The 17648-nt window shown below is 35.1% G+C and overlaps 1 protein-coding gene across 4 annotated transcripts in view; it reads right to left on the reverse strand.

The window, feature by feature from the left end:
* Positions 1-17648, reverse strand: part of SGCG (sarcoglycan gamma) — a 139062-nt gene that overhangs the window by 96420 nt on the left and 24994 nt on the right. For all 4 annotated transcript variants that reach the window (XM_040543991.1, XM_040543996.1, XM_040543995.1 and 1 more), the window contains exon 2: positions 1154-1245. The gene's annotated coding sequence lies outside the window, so the exon portion shown is untranslated. The remainder of the gene's footprint in view (positions 1-1153; positions 1246-17648) is intronic.

The following is a 17648-nucleotide window of genomic DNA, read 5'->3' on the forward strand; positions in this document are numbered from 1 at the left end:
ATGTTTTAAGATGATCTTTTAGAAATTATGAGACACCTTTCTTACGTGTCATTTAAGCTTTGAGTTTTCAAATGCAGAAAACAAGAATTTCAGCCCTGCACTGATTACATTAAACTGACTATACAAACACTGAACCACAGACTTTCTGTTCAACCTATGATACTTCAGAATCTATGCTGGTAACTGTCTGCAGTTTTAAACCCATTAAAACATACATTTGTAAGATTTACTGAATAAAAGTCCAGTAGATGTGTGCTATGTGAGGCATTGTAATCATCCTCCATATGTCTGGACAATTTTATTTCTCAAACCAGAATGTTTCCTTTTTTCTAGCACTGCACTCACACTGTTATCATGCTCTAAAAGATGAAGCTCCTATCAGACATTCAACAGCTGCAGATCATAAATTTAGGACTGACACAAATCCAACTGATCACAGGCTTACAAGATATTTTTTTTCTTTTATGAATTCTGTGGCCTTTAATCCTTTATCAGATTGTTTATATACACAAATGAAGTAGTTCTTTTCTATACAAATGAATTAATTCACTGATATCTGACAAAAAAGAAAAATAGTTGTCATAATGAAATATTTATAAACATCTTTAAAATAGCTTTTATATTTAAACTCATGGATTTATGAAAAATGGGATGAAAACATTTGAGTATTGTGTTAACACAAAAGCTTCTCTTTAATTGAAAATCCATGTCAGTATGAGAGGAAGAAACCTATAAATGTTGGATGCTTTTGAAAGATTCAAGACAGGCATTGTTTAGGTGATCGGGCATTCACATCCAGCAATTTCTTGCAAAACTTTTTGTCCATTCTTGGAGATAAGCAGAGGACCACATAAAAGTGGATAGAAGACCAAAACAAAAGCAACATTTTAACTGCACTTTAATAGGTTTCCTTTTGGCATATCTGTAATTAACTGATTTCTCAATTTATGTATATATATCCTAACATAGTGCCTAGCTATAGAAATGGATTAGATTACATGCCACTGTAGCTGTTTATGGACAGAACTCCTGTGCTATTTTCCCTGTCCGATTACTCCTCTTGGTCTATATTCCTGATGTCTTTTGTCTGTTCTTCTACCTATCAAATATCTGCAAAGTAGAAATTCTAAAAATGAAAAGAACAAATAAATACCTCAGTTAGTATCTTCTGAAGTTCTCATGAAGCACGATTGGACCAAGAGCAACTGTCAGTGAATTCTGTATCATCTGAAGGCAGCTGTCTTCCTATTCAAATGAAAAGAAAGAAAAAGGAAAATTTTTCATGGATATGGGGAAAAGAACAGGGTATATTCTGAACTGTCCTCCTGAGTACTTTAACTGCCCACATCTTACAAGTGATAGACCAAAATTCACGGAACACAAACAAAAAAAACCACTGGACACACAGCTCCTGTTTGGACTGAAAACAGGATCATCAGCATTATTTATAGTGAATGGGAAATAAATCTTAGTCTAAAATCTATGTGAAAAATAATAAGACTTCTCTTGCAATGTTAATATTCCATCTACTATTAGAGTGTGTTAGTGTAGTGAGCAATGGCTTAAGTCATGGGCCTCACTGCATCTGTATGACAACTTAGGTCTTCCTTGGAGTCAAGTAATTATTGTCCCAGTCCAAGAAACTTGATGTCCTGTTTCTCACAAAAAACTTCCAACCTCCTTTTCGTTTGGATTTTGAAAGTCAGTGACTGGCAACTTAGTCCTGGAAAGGTAACTAACCAAACGTATTTATCTTCCACATTGACAGGACTCCTCATACCAATACTTGCCCAACTAGAGCAAGAACCAGATACAGGATTTAGAGGCTGAGTTTCAAGTAGTAGGTAATTATAAACTCCTGTAATTCCAGATTTATAATACAAACATAATTATTTATTAATTTCAAGAAGTACACAAAAACTTACACCATGAGAAAACAATGAAAAAAGATACATAAATTGTGGTTTGAATATTCTAACATCAAAATATGTCACTTCTTTATATAAATGGTTTACAGTTTTAACCAAAATTTTGCGTATACCTACAAAATTTCATAAACTGCTCATCCCTCAAAGTAAAAGACAACAAAGCGGTGGAGAAGACAACGACCACCATTTATCAGTTTAACTAATTCATCCAACTAAAAGAGACATAAAAGTCCTTTGGTCCTATTTGTATCAACTTCTCTAAAAGCTGGTCAGTGTCAGTAACACTCCCTCTTCAGAAGAAAACAAGATACCCCAACTCTCTTGTATTCCCAAAATTACATTGCAAGAGATATCCTTCTCCATACTTAAAAATGAAGCTAACTGAGAATAGAAGTCCTCTACTGCTGAACAACTGTGATTATATGGAAAAGAGCAAATATAGCTAAAATTGGATGTGTAAGGGTGTACAACAGCAGATAAAACCAAGTTTTCCTGTATAGAATATTAAATAATCCCTTGATAAGAGTTCAGAAAGGTCAAATAATAAAATGATAGCAACCTATGTTAATGATAAAACGGCAGATACTTTGGAAAAATAAAATTCATATCAAATATTACACCTACTGGAATTATCAAATGAAAAAATAAAAACAAAACAAACAAAAAAAACCCACAAACCAAACCAAACAAAAAAAAAAACCCTACAACTAAGTATCTACTAGAATCACTGAATGCAAAACACAACTGAATTATCAAAGAATTAAACTGGGGGATAATTTTATTAACAAATGTTCAAAAGATATAAAAGGTAGTTAGTCACTAGTCATCTCTGGACTGCTGAGAACTGAAGGAAAAATGTTCATATCTTTTTAATTTTTCTTGTTGTGCATGTTAGTCACTTGTGAGCTTGAGTAATGATGCAATAGAAACATCACGTTTTCAAGAGGTTTTTTTTTTTTTTTACTTCTCCTGACTTTCCACTGCTTTTAGAAGGTATAATATGTTATGAAACAAGAAATGATGGAAACAAATTTTTCCAGTGTTCTTCTCCAAAGCATTTTGATTTAGATGTCTTTGCAATGTTTTTTTAAAAATTTATAAGGGATAGGAGAGCAGGCCATTTTGGGATAGACTGAGACCTTGCTCCTTCCTAAGAACAGGGCTAAAGTGAGTATCTCATTAAGGGATGTCATCTTCTAAACCTGAGCAAAACAGTGAGCTAAACGAGGACTTAATCTTAAACATATAAATAGAAAGAAGTGTTTAAAAGATAATGTTGCACCTATTTGAGCTATAAAAATGTGATCATTTTAAATAGTTACTTACACAAGGTGGAAAATATTCCAAAAGCAACATTTTGGAATATAAACACAATAAAATGTAAGAGCAGAAAGTGATAGGAACCCAAATACACAAGGCTTTAAAACACACTTGCCTAGACTGTTTCATTATGCCAACACATACAAGGAGGTTCAAAACAGCTTTGAAACCCCAAATAGTTAACTTTTAATAGCATATGAACAAGTATACTTCTAATATAGAAAAATATCAAAATGACTAAGCAAGACAAGATAAAAATAAAAGGACTTATTTATAAGTATCCAACTGCCCAGAGTGTCAGTGCACAGCAGGCCCTTGTGTCTGGTTTCAACTAAATTTTTCCATATGTGAACATGAACAGCTGGCTGTGGGTCTGTTCCCAATCATCTTATCAGTGTTTCAATCTCTGCATCAGCTGTTATCTCCCAACTCCTTGCTGCCACACCTCTACCAAGCAGATTCAAACTGTAACAGAGGGCTAGTTTTGTTTTTTGTTGGTAGTTTTTGTTGATTTTTTGTGTTTTATTAATTTTTATCTTCTGCTTGGATTGTATCTTTACATATTTTTGTTAAATAAGTCCTTTATTTCTGGGAGTTTAACTCTGCATGAGCCTTTAAAGAGGCTAAGTAGTGAGGCAGCAAGTTAAAAACTGCACATGTACATTGTGCTTACTGCTGTACTCTGCAAAAATAAGCCTGACAGGTGAAGTAGAATAGATGTAAGATTAGACTTCTTTAAACAAAAAAAAAAAATTAAGGAGCAAACATTTAAGCTCAGTATTATAGACTCTTTTCAAGAAGCAAGTTGAGAAGTGAAAGACTCATTTGCAGTCTGCAGTTTTTATGCTGACTAGAAGACATGGAGAGATGTTGCTGCAGTAGTATCCTGAAGGCAAAAGATGTTGCCAAACCTAATACTGCAGAAAGAGAATAAAAAAAATCTTGAATGTCCAAGCAGATTTAGAATGATTTTGTCCTATTTTACAATTTGGAGAATGCTTTTATTGTACCAGGTATGAAATTCAACTAATGTTGGCTTGTGGAAGCTAATTGTTAGCTTTTTCTCAGGAAGAAAACCAGAAATGTATACTTTGATTTATACGGAACTCTATGCAATTCTACACAGGACAATGGACTAAAGCACATTTTAATGGGTTCATACTTTTGTGCATTGGAATTTTTATTTTGGTGCATGATTTACTATGCTAATTCAGCTCCACCTGCAGACAGTCTGAGACATGTAGAAAAGTGTATTTACAGTTATATTCTGCACATGCATGTCAAATAACTTCCACAACAGTCAACAGTACTGGAAATCATCATAGAAAGAACCATATTTTATGTTCTTTGGTCTGAACTTTTACATCACTTGTCCTTTACTAAAAAGTAAAGCAAAAGTCTCAAACCCACTAAACTTCCAGAGCAGGATATTCTAATCTTCTGCCTTGGGATATCTGAACTCTGAAGAATTCAAGTCAAATGCACGGCTGTCATCTGACTGCATCAAACAGAAAGCTGACTGACTACATCTCTTTGTCAGTGACATGGACAATGAGACGGAGTGCTCCCTCAGCAAGTTTGCCAATGACACCAAGCCGGGTGGTGTGGTCGACATGCTGGAGGCAAGGAATGCCATCCAGAGGGACCTTGGAAGAAGGACATGGACTTGTTGGAGCGAGTCCAGAGGAGGGCCATGAGGATGATCAGAGGGCTGGAGAACCTCTGCTGTGTGCTTGCTGAGGGGGAGGGAGCTGGGGTTGTTCAGCCAGGAGAAGAGAATGCTCAGGGAGACCTCGTTGCTATTCCTTTTATCTCCATTCTTTTTTCTTGTTTCTTTTCCTACTTACAGATACACCAGATGTATAGCTGACTTTCTATGTTAAAAAGACCCCCATTTTCCTTTATCATCAAACTTCATGTTATTTGTCAAGAATATTTAATATTTCACTATACATAAGGATACATTATGATTAAATAATTACATCTATTATACTCTATGTATTATAACAATTTTGTATTAATACATAATACTTACATAATTAAATATATTTAATACTAACATAGTAAGATAGCTACATCTAATCTGCACTTGAAATAAAAACGTGACAGAAAGCCTAGTTTAAATCCTGTGCTTCAGTGCCCGCTTCTTTAGTTTGAATAGTTTTCCAGTCAAGAAAAGTACCAGCATGCATATTCCCCAAAAGAAAAGTAAAAGCATGGGGGAGGAGGGGTGGGGTGGGTTTGGGAGTTCACGCACATAAAAGAAAAATGTTTCCTGTTTCAAAAGATTTAGAATAAGCCAAGTGGAGACATGAAAATTACAGTGCTCTGGCCAGGACACTAACAGGAACCATGGTTGCAGAGCTCATTCCCTGACAGACCGAATGCCAGGAAAGTTTTAGTGGGTTACAATTTTATATTTGGAGCAAGCGAGTATTGAATTATTTCCATAGGAGAAACCTGCACAAGTTTTATTTTCCTAAAACTGTAGTCATTAATAACAGTAAGAAAAAGATAAACAACTAGTTAAAGATTTCTAAGAAAAGGTGTAGTGCTAATGTAGTGCTTCTTTGTTAAGCCACTGGAAAATGTGACTGTGAATGGTAATAATTCAGATCAGCATGTATGCTGAAAGAAAAAAAAAAAAAGAGAACGAGTAAGACTTTGTCTAGCTAGTATAAATTATATGAAAACATTCTTAATAATTTGTTGAGTCCTAAAGAGAACTTATTTTGTTTCACAGAGTCAGCTTTCAAATTCTCAGAAGTACTTCTAAAAACATGAACTGAAATTTAAAAGCTAACAAAAGAAAACAGGAAAAGAAAAAAGAACTAAACTTTGTTAGGAATTAACCCAAATGTCTGTCTTAGCTAGTAAGTAAAATATGGTCATTTACCTAACTAAATATGGGTCCAAGAGAAATGGGGATGTTTGTATAAACCAATGAGTGAGCACAATAAGTATATACTGAATCTGTATCCTACATTTTATTTAGGAATAATCTAGAAAAAAAAATAATAATTTTTTTCATTTTACATGACTGCCTGTGTTCAAATATTCCCATAAATGTTCAGTTAAAAACAGCAATAATGAAGATGCCAGATGGATAAGAAATTTGCATGTTTACATCATCTATTTCTAAATATTTTATATTTACACATATAAAACAGAACTTAAAAGTGTATCTGCTTAAATATTCCCCTTACAGTGAAATCCTCAAAATAAAGCAGAAGTTTTTAAATCTCAATTACATTACAAAATATAATTTTATTATTATTATTATTTTTTAGTAGAGAACCTAAAATCAGCAAGGTGAGGCAGAATATAAACCAAAGAAAGTTTATAAATAAGTAATTTCCTACCCATTTCTCTCTGCTCAAAGAGAATCCTTGCTTTCATACCTGATATGTGTCACCTCAATGAGTTTATGAGTTGCAGAAAACTCTGAAGTTTCCTTCAGAATCAAGGAAGATTGTATTTTATCACTCATGAAATCTGACTCACAGCTCCCTGGCCTTTGCGGCAATTTCTCATCTTGGTTGTTCCTCTTGAGCTGCAGGCTCCTAGCCCCTTTGCTGTGTTTCTCTCTGCCTTTTTTACTCATTGATAAACTTGCATTTTCTGAAGTCTTCTTTTCTGGACTATATTTCAATGTCTTTAAGCAATGACCAACCTTCTCTGATTCCATGAGGTCTTTCTTAATCGATCACAGTAAGTAAGAAGAACAAAAAAAACCTAAGTTAGGCAGTCTGCCACATTCACCTGTATTTAAAAAAGCATCTTAAGCAGTAGGATGAGATAGTTTAATGAACAAAAGGACACACTTTTCTTCAACAGTTTGCACAACACATGCCACGTTATAATTAAGTACTCTCTGAAATCAGACGTATTCCCAATGTTACTGAATGAAATCATTTCTCGCAGACTGTAGGAAAAAACTTTTATCCAATACCAATTATTTGTGGGAGTTTCTTTTGGTAACCACAAAAAAAAAGCCATGTTCTCAAAGCACTTTTTATTCCTTTAAAACTATGCTATAAAAAAGTGAATGATTAATGATTTTACATCTCACAAATTGTCCTGTTCTAAGGCAGATTACTCTTAATCTTGCACTCAAAATCATACTACACTCTATGACTCACCAAAAGAATGTCAGGAAAAAGATCTTAATGTTTTAAAATTACAAAAACGGGAAGGAGAAAAATGGCAGAATAATAAGCATTTTTAGTGCTATAAAGTAAACCAGCCTAACACACATACACATTAGCTATTATTTCGGAAACTAGAAGTACACAGTGTTTTGTAGCATTTCCGTTTTCATTCTGGATGATCCTGCAAGAATCCAACTCCCTCACTGCTGTGTAACTTCTAAACCTTACCAGTTCAAAATCACAACGTTAGGTACCATATGGGTAGCATCAACTCACAGAAAAGTGAACGAAAGAACTCTCCACCTTGAAGGCCTGGGCAATCTTTGGTAAACAAAATGCAGGTATGTTTGAAAGTGTAATTTAAGCGACGACTTCCTGAGATCAATCTGTGGATATTCTGTACTGAACCACAGTTCAGAATGCCAGATTGATGTACTTACTCTAGAATCTCTCAATCAAGATGATTGTCCTCATCAGGCAGACAATGGAAGCTCAGCATTTAGCTGATATGCTCAGGAATTTTTACCCTCCTGAGGTTCTAGGAAAACACAGAGAAGGCCAATGGAAAAGAAGCAGAACAAGGAAAAACAACTTTTCTCACCAACCACCGTAATAAGATAGCAATTTGTGCTCTGACCTGTGGAAAAAATTCAAACAGCCTTTAAAGAGCAAGAACAGAACTGTAGAGCAAACTATTTTTAAGAATCTGCTTTGAAGATCTGAACTTGTAAAGAAGTAGAGCCTTACTGCCAAAAGTCAAGTCACAGCTCTTGAACCATCAAATGTTTTTTGAGCTACCATTCACTATAAGACTGTAAAAATAACAATATTAATGTTAACAATATACCCCAGCAATCTGTTGGCCCTTTCGAGATTTTAGCTTTGCCAAAATGCAAGCAGAAAAATTAGGCACATGAGAAATGTATTTAATTAGGAACTTGCCATCTGGCATAAGCAATTAAATTATAAGCGTAGCCCTTTTAATATAGAAGAAGCTATAATCAGCTGGGGAATAGACCATAAGCTATTTCTTGTTTGATTGAAATGCCTAAGTTAGGTGTGGGGATACTGCAATTATCAAATATTTTGAAGCATTATCCACGAGGCCGAGCTGTGGGTAACCACAACAAGCAGAGTAACTGTTGTAAAACTGTTGACTTACAATTGATGGATATAAACCAGCAGTTTTGGCAGCCTTTAGGAATCTGACACCATACTTTTTAAAGTACAGTCAGAACATACTAGGAAAATAAATAGTTCAATTAGTTTAAGCAAGAAATAAAAGCATGCATAACTTTCTTTTGGAGTGCTATCCAGAGCAATGCTTATTATAATTAGGCATCCCATTCTGACAGGCTATTTTGAAAAAAAACAAGAGCCACGTACAGAAACAGTCAACAAAATGCAGTAGGCTTCACTCAGCTACTCTCGTTGTGCTGACCAGGCGACTACTGGTTTGATTTTAATAATAAACACCATCAACAAATGACAAAGTTTCTTCTTCTGTGAACTTGTGACCTGTAATAGTTTGGAATCAATAGTCAAAGAAACTGAAATTACGATTAACATTTTTTTCCCTATTATTTAATCAAAACATTTTACTTTACACTTTTACTCCTCACTCTTCAGTAGCTTTACATCTGCTGAAGCAAGAACAGCTGTGTTCTACTTCATACGATCAACTCATTTACTGTCTGGACAGCTGTAGTAGTACCTAAGCAGGCTGCTCCACTTTCAGCTGGGCAGTCTAGCACACAGTCCATCAGCTCTTAGATGACTATTGCAGGACCAAACCTAAAGCCAAGTCACAGACCAGGCCCTCCAGCAGGAAACAATGTCCAGAAACTCAATGACCCTTTCCCAAGATACAGGTGTCTGACAGCCTCTGGCCCACTATTTATTTATTTATTTATTTGTTTTAATATTTCAAAGCAGATAAGCACCAAAATCAGTGTAAAAGTGTGTTGTCCCAATCAGCTACTGTATAAATAAAATGGACCCTTTTATTCACAGTATAATTACCTGCAGTACACAGTTTAACCATGACTTACGGTCCTCTGTACGGTTTCTAGCATTTTCTACAGAAGTATTCTTGATGTTTCCTGGAATATTGATTGGAAGAGGCCTTAAAGGATGACCAGTAATGTATGAGTAGTTAGTTCCAAGCCTTTCAGATTTTCAGAATGGGCACATACCTTTGGGGCTCTTTTTCTTTAATTACGGTTGTTCAATTTATAATTGACCAATTTTACCTGCCTTAGAGGATCCTTAAAATTTGATTCTGGGCTTGGCAAAAACATCAAGAGCTGACCAATTAATTTTTATATTCTTAAACAAGCTTGAGTAGATGCTTAATGTTCTTCTTTTTTCTTATTAATTGCTCAATGTGCTTGGATTTTAAGCTTTCCCTAAAATTTGTGGATATATTGATTCACTACCAATAGCTAGTAGTTTTTATTTCTTATACAATTTAATACTCCTTGTCTGCCTTACATATAGTAGTTCCAAAAGAAAAAGACAAAACAAACAACCAAAAAACCATGTATGAAGCTGCATTTTAAAAACAGACATAAAATCTAACACATCCCTGAGTGACTACATAAACCCCCAGATTTGCCCACAGGTCTCTACTGGTTGCCATAGGATGGAGGAAACAAAAAGGATGATTTTTTTTTAGGTTACTGAAGTAGTTCAAGCAGAAAAGATCTGGTCACTATATTCAGATTTTCTCTGGAAGATGGTATAGGGAGAGAAGCACTATTTTAGATACTTGTATTCTCCTTAAATTTTTAACATTGAATCAAGGAGGGACTGCTACTTTATCACCTAGGGCTTGAAGAGAAATTTCCTCCTGCGGTATTGACTTTCATGATGAGGTTCCTGGATGTGGTTACTGAAGATTCACATAGCCATGCTCGTCCTGCAGCCACATGGATGACCAAGAGACTGCAAAAAGGTGAAGACAATGACACATCTCTATGTTACATACTCAGAAACTGTATGGAAGCAGTGGAATGAAAATGTGTTTGGACTATTGCTGGGGAAAAATGCTGGGAAAATGATAGGGAAGGAAGGTAGTAACGATGCTTCACATGAAGACTGCACACTGAGAGATCAGGACAAGAGCAGATGGTAAACTTCCAAAGGGAAGCTTTACCATATTGAGATCAGCCACAAGAGACAGACCTTGAACAAAGGAGGAAGAGTATTCTCAGACAACTGTTTTAATAACCAGTCTGGCATATAGCCCTTCTGCTCTTGATGCTTAAGATATAGGTTACAGGATAAAGGACAGTGGCCTCTAAGACTAGTGAGACTACCTATGTGAGCAACAAATCTGTACACAATGAATGTTTTCCAATAACACGCTCCCCAACATGATACAGGAAACCAGTACACCCATTAAATCATACAACGTAACCTCTACAGGAGAGGCCAAAAGACAAATGAGCATTCAGGAGATTCTTCTGTATTTAGTTGTATCTTTATGCTTAAGAAGGATTTTATATCCCACATATTAAAAGGATTTTGCATCCCTCCCTTGTCTTTCATTGCAAGAGAATAGTTTTAATACACATCTCATTGCCAGTCAGTGGTTTGCTGGCTAGTACCAGACGTCTTCTTTTCATGAAATTGGTGGTAGTGACGGTTTTTCTTCACCCACGTTCAATCAATCTGACATAACTATGTGGGCAATCTCGGATGGATACTTGGTTACTCCTCAAACCATGGCTTAGAATGGACAAGTCATATAAGGAATTGGGAATAGAAAGTTTAAGTGGGCTACACTTACCAGAATCATGTCCTAAAGCATGAAAACAAATGGGTTGACGATGCTTTCTGGGCCAAATTCTGCATTTTTTTTTCTGGTTCCAAGAAATGCATTGGTTTACACAGTTCTTAATTCTGATTTTACTAAATGCCCAAATGGTAGTTTGTATCTTCAGTGTTAATTACTTTACTAAGTTCATTGATTTACACAGGAAGTATTACTCTCTAGTGACATACAATTCTTAGGAGTCTATCTGCTGGTTGCTCTTTTGCTTTTCCCCCCCCCCAAATCTCTAGCCTGCTTTGAGAGTCTTCCTCAAAGCTGACCTCTTACAGTCATGACCTTTCTCTTTCTTTCCTGCGTTGAACACTATGATATTTTGGAATGTTGCTCACATCTACCAACTGACTCTACAGAGCACTAATTCAAGTATACTAGGTTCATGTATTTAATCCCCAGTCCATGTTGTCTGAGCAAACATCAAGCAGAATGGAAGCAGATGAGTGTTATTCCTCTTTGGTTTCTCAGCAAGAGAGAAGGGAAAAAGAAAATTAAAAGGAGAGAAATCTGTACCGACTGATCCCAGCAGTGTTGCCAGTTGGTGTTTGTTTTGTGACACTGAGATCTGTCTCTGCATCTACTGGTCTATGATTGCTATGCTCCTTGAAGCATCAGTATACAATCCAGCATACTTTCTTTGTGTGAAGCTTAGACAGTCTAATGGTGGGAACAGACAGCAGTCATCAGCACTTTGCTAGAACTCCCTTAAACTGAGGTCTGTATGCTTCACTTACCTATCCCCTACATAAGCTTGAATTTTCCTGATACATCAGTGCTGTGGCACAGCAATTCTACCTGGGTTCAGTTTTCTTTTTCTTTCTTACTTTTAGCTATACACTTAATCATACAGACATGGATTGGGATACAGAGGTAGAGATGAAATGCTGTGCACTAAGCATTGTAAACTGACATTGTAATATGGGCTTTAGAGAAACATACAATCAATTTCTGATTAGATAGGTTGTACTCTCTTTGTTCCAATAAAGAGCGAAATTAAGAAAACATCTAATTTATGTGATCACCTTCTAAAATCTGAAGTATTCTGTTAGAAAACAAACAAAAAATCCACCAAGTCTATCCATACTGCATGTAGTTAATTTACACCCTAGTACAGACCATAGATACCACAAATACTATATATCATGTCCTAATTTTTAAATTGTTTTAACACTCACAAATGTGTTAAGCGATCTTAAAAATTAGAAAGCTTTAGTCCTTACACTGTATTATTCCAAATATTACTCACAGTGATAAATTGGTTCCTTAAGCCACAGTCTTGCAGAGACATACACATGAATAAGACTAGAATTTCTTTCTTTTTTTTTTTTTTGTAATTCCTAGACTACAGAGGGATCAATGTCAAAAAAATGTCAATGTGTAAGGATAAACTTTAATTTTCATGTAACTGTAGTACATTCAATTATCTGGTCTTGTTTGGTCCATATCTGGCAAGCCGAAAGATACATCAAATATATTAGTATGGTTTCATGGGTTACATTAGTGGTTTTTGTTTATTTTCTACTATTATTTCTAATTGTGGCATATTATTTAAGTACCTTAGGTAGATTTCTTTCTTTTCATGTACTAATCAAAATTTGGAACAATGATTTGCTTATTAACTATACAATCTCAATAGCTAGCTGTTCTCTGCATCTTCTCCTTACACTAGCAAAGATGAGCAGGTAATTTTCTCTTGTTAATTATTTTATGGCTTGACAAAAAATATGGAGGAAATATGTCAACCTAATTCATCTTTAATTATAGTATTGGTGTATAATAAAAAATCAATATAATTAACAGAAAACATTTGGCTATATAAATTTTTAAATTGCTTATTAGGAAATAAATATGAAAAGCAAACACAGATTTATAATCCCATTTCATAATCCCATGCTTAGTAAACAGCAAAATTAATACAGTTATATTTATCTATGAAAAATATGATAGCTACCTTAAACCTCTTTTTTTCAAAAACTTTTATTGGAAGTACCACATGAAATTAACTGATTATTCAGTGTAAACCCAGGGAATAGATCCAGCAGAGGGCAAAGGACCCAATTAGCAAGATGAGCTAAAAAATTGCAAGACAAACAGATGGACACATATGGCAGCTAGCAGTGTGTCAATTTCTTATGAACTGAAGTTAAGAAAAAAGCAAATTATACTCATGTTGCATTCCCAGAAGATAACTAAGCATAAATAACATTGAAACATTTTTTTTCTTTAGTGAAATGGTAATTTTCATGGTAATGGTATTTTTAATACACCAATACAGTGAAGGCTCTGTTTCAATTCCTAAGGGCCAATAATCATTTTAAACTCTGAGTTACATATTGAATGTATTTGGTCCAGAAGAAGCACTACTGATAACTCACTGTCACTGCAAGATGCTTCTCTGTATTCAGCAGATTGCAAAACAGCATCAGTAACAATGCTGTATATTAACAAATCTCTTACCTCATTCCCAAATCAATTACAGTCGCTAGAGTTCTTGCTTTCACCTGCTGTAGTAAGGATCCAAAAAGGATAGTTGTGAAAATACATTAAATTCCCTAAATTAGCGTCTTCCTGAATGCGAATAGCATAGACTTTCTGGGAACTCGTTTCCCATTGATTTCAGAAGTTTGGGGTAAGGCCCATCTCAGTTACCACGGGAAGGGGTGAGATGGCTTTGGAGGTAATCTACAGCATACCAAATTGTATGTTTACTTACTATATTGAAACTAACACTCAGTCTTAAGAGAAAACACAGAGAATAAATTTAAGGCAGAATGTTTGCAGTCATTAGAAAATCGCGACATACAAAACTGCTAAGATAACTCGCTTTAATAACTCATTAGAGTTACCACAAATAACTCTAATAACAAAATCTTAAAGTGCAATTTTGTTAGTGAAATTACCAAAAGTCTATCTGCTCTTTATCTCTATCTGCTATTTGTGTTAGTCTGGGTTCATAATCAGAAGCAATAACCTTTTGTATAAACTATGTAAAAATCTAAATGTTTGGCTTAAGACACTGAATAATTAATTAAAAGAGAATGGATATTTTATAAGGAAGGAAACATAGGAAGCTACTGAAAATTTACACTAAAAAAAATCTCCAAAATAAAAGCGTTACAAGCTAGCATGCTTTGAAATATTTCAAAGCAGTAAAAGTTGAAAATTTTCATAAACTACTCAAACCATAGCAATGCAGAGAATTTGGCTGCTGTAGACCATTTGCTGAATGTCTTCCATTTTCTTTATAGAACTTATGAAATCAAGATGAAAGCAGAAAAGGATTTTATGACTGAAGTAGTCACAGAATCACAATGAGAGCTCTAAAGCAACAGGAAGGGCTGAAACAGAGAGAGCTGTGTGTATGCCGTGTGCTCCACCTGGAAAGATGAACTGCAGTTAACCTATAAAGTAGAAGCCGGTAACAATATAGGTCCCAGCCAAGTTTAGGGCAAAAAATGAAGTCCTACTGTACCACATCAATCAGTCCTTCTGCCAGACTTCTTTCATTGCCTTAAGAGCAATGACAGAGACATTATTGATCCAAGAAATAAACTGTATCATACCAGGACCCTATATAGCTACAATATGACATTACTTTTTTTCTAAACAACCAGAAAAGAAGCAGTCTACTCAAAAAGATACTTTAGTTCCTATAAAAACTTTTTTTTAATGGTGAGTCTGCTGAAGTTTCCTAAATTGTAAATAGCACATTGTCTTCCACTGTCTATAAATAAAATTTTACTTTCCCTCTTAAAATCTGTTTTGATGAGTAGCTATTGAACTTCATTTGAGATAAAATTTGCTCACATCGTATTAACTTTTCAACTGCTTCAACTAATTTATAAATAGGCACAAAATAAACCAAAATATTGTTATGACCATGCATATATCACTAAAGTAGATGAATTTAAAGCTTTTTACCATACAGCTTAATTCAAGAGGCAAAAATAAATTCTCTTTTCATCAAACCCTCGTCAGTGAAACTCTAGTTAAGTGTTACATATGTGAATTCTCCTATCAGCAGTCTTAAGCACAGCACATTTTAGATAGGCAAAGAAACAAAGCTTATCACCAAATTTTTTTTTTTTTTGTAATGTTATTTTTTTTTTTTACCCTCACCCAATATCTTCTCTGGCTTCTCTGCTGAAAGGGCAGTCATATTCCTATCCTTTCTGTATCCTGATGTTCTTTGTTAGTCGTATTTCTGAATGATTGTAGCTTTCACAAAACCAAGGGGAAAAAAATCTCCTTACCAGTAATGGTGTTCTTCTCTGGGATAATTCACAAATGCATTTTAACAGAAGGTGTATTTATCCTAGTCACAAAAGACTGAAGTCCCTTGTGATGTCCACTGCAGGAACACTCTAGCCTCTGACTCACTAACATTGCATGAGACAGAATGTACCCACTACCTTTTCTGTATCATTGCCATCTTCAATCAATTCCTTTCAGGTGCAGAGACTTACATGGAAAAGACTGATAAAAAAAAGAAAGTGGGAGACCAGTGTATGAACAGAGTACAAAAGATTTTCTTTGAGGGGCTCACATACGTCTTCTAACAACAGATGACAGTATGCACTACCCAACCATCAATTAAGCAGTGGTGGTTTGAAAAGATCCCTTACAAGAGTGATTGTAGATGTTGGGAATGACACAGTACTTGATACGTGACTGCACAGCAAGATGTCTGAGGACAGATGTAAAGAATATGGCTACTGGGGTCACTCAAGTACTGGTAAAATGGTGGTATCGTAACAGGTCCAAACACAGCTACATACATGTTAGAACAAACTGCTATGCTGGAACAGCAGAACCTGCTTCCCACAGTGGAAACGGGCAGCTAGGACACTTTCTTCAAGGCTTACACATGCAAAGGTGAAGTAAGAACAGCTTTTCGATGTTGAGTAACGATACAGAGCTAGCTCTGGAAGCATGAGGCCAAGAACACCAGGAGGTGAATCTCCTAGATTGGTTTAATGGAATTTTGATCCAACCTCCAGACAGCACCAGGGAAATAAATATACAGAGGGACATTCTGTCATCCAAAAGGACATGCTCTACATTTCTGTAACCTAGATTTCATTGGCCATTCTACTGTCTCATCACTGAGCATCAGAAGGTCCTTCTCAAATTATTCAGTTGATCCTAATTCTTACTCCTTTCAAAACAGGTTATCATGAGACTTTCAAACCCTTGAACAACCTTTTTTCTGGGTCATTTCTGTGACAGTACAACTTATGTGTGTTATGCAAGACCTGTGTTATGCACTGCAAAAAATTTAGCATATATTCCTACTCCCTGTTTTTCACATTTTAGCCATCTGTTTATCCTTTCAGGTACCCTTCTACTTGTGCCATGGCTGCTTTGTTTCTTAAACTTCTGCTTAGGGAATCTCTTGAAAGCTTTTTAGAAATCTAAGAAACCTATAATCAATGAGATCATTTTTATTGACGTAATTTTCTATGTGCAGGGAAACATGATACTCATACATCTGGAATGAAAATTGAATTGTTCAAAAGGTCAATCTAAAGTTTGAAAGCAAAAACATCTGGACAGATTTTAAGTCAATAGTGTACAATCGTTTGCTTTATCAGGTTCTTTTCATGGCTGCTTTGCTTTTATGATACATACTTCAGAATCTAAGAATTTGATTTATCTCATTTCTTTAAGGATTTTTAACTTCTAAGTGTACAACAACGAAAACCTATGTTAAAAAGGTGTATCAAAAACTTCTAAGATGCATCAAAGAACTGAAATTACACATGACAATGCTGAAGACTGACAGAATGTAACAAAGCTTTTATTTTAGCATCCAATTTTCTGAGAATTAAAGAACAAGTATCAATGTGGTAGCAGTACTGAAATGAAAGTTGAAAACTGTCAACTTTTGATAAGAAGATTATTTTTAAAGATCAAAAAAATAGTCAAACGTCCCTAAGTCAAAGGAGAGCAAATTAACAGCTTAAATGTTCACAGCTACATAAATTAGTTACACACTAAAATACACAGAGAGAATCTTTGTGTTAGACTTAATTGTATTGAGTCAGCTTACTGTTTACAGAAATGCAAAGAGGCTATAATATTAATCAAAATTGCATAGAATTTGGATTGTATGAAATAGCTTCTACTGTCAGTGTAAAGAAACATGCTGGTTTAGTCAGGTAGAGTTAATTTACATATTTCATGAGCCGGCGGAAGAAATTCTGAAACCTACTGTGGCAACCCATGCAAAGCACAGGTCAATCTTTTAGCAAGCAGCCTTGTGGATGATGTCCATGGCTTCAGACTCTTAAGATAAAGGACTATAGCTATCCAAACATCTAATTACGTAACATAACTTTGTTTCAAGGGAAAACAAATGAAAGACAAAAAAAAAAAAAAAGCTTTATCAGGCTTCTAGGTAGATCTATTAGGAAT

Source organism: Cygnus olor, chromosome 1 (assembly GCF_009769625.2).
Source record: "Cygnus olor isolate bCygOlo1 chromosome 1, bCygOlo1.pri.v2, whole genome shotgun sequence".
Lineage (NCBI taxonomy): Eukaryota > Metazoa > Chordata > Aves > Anseriformes > Anatidae > Cygnus > Cygnus olor.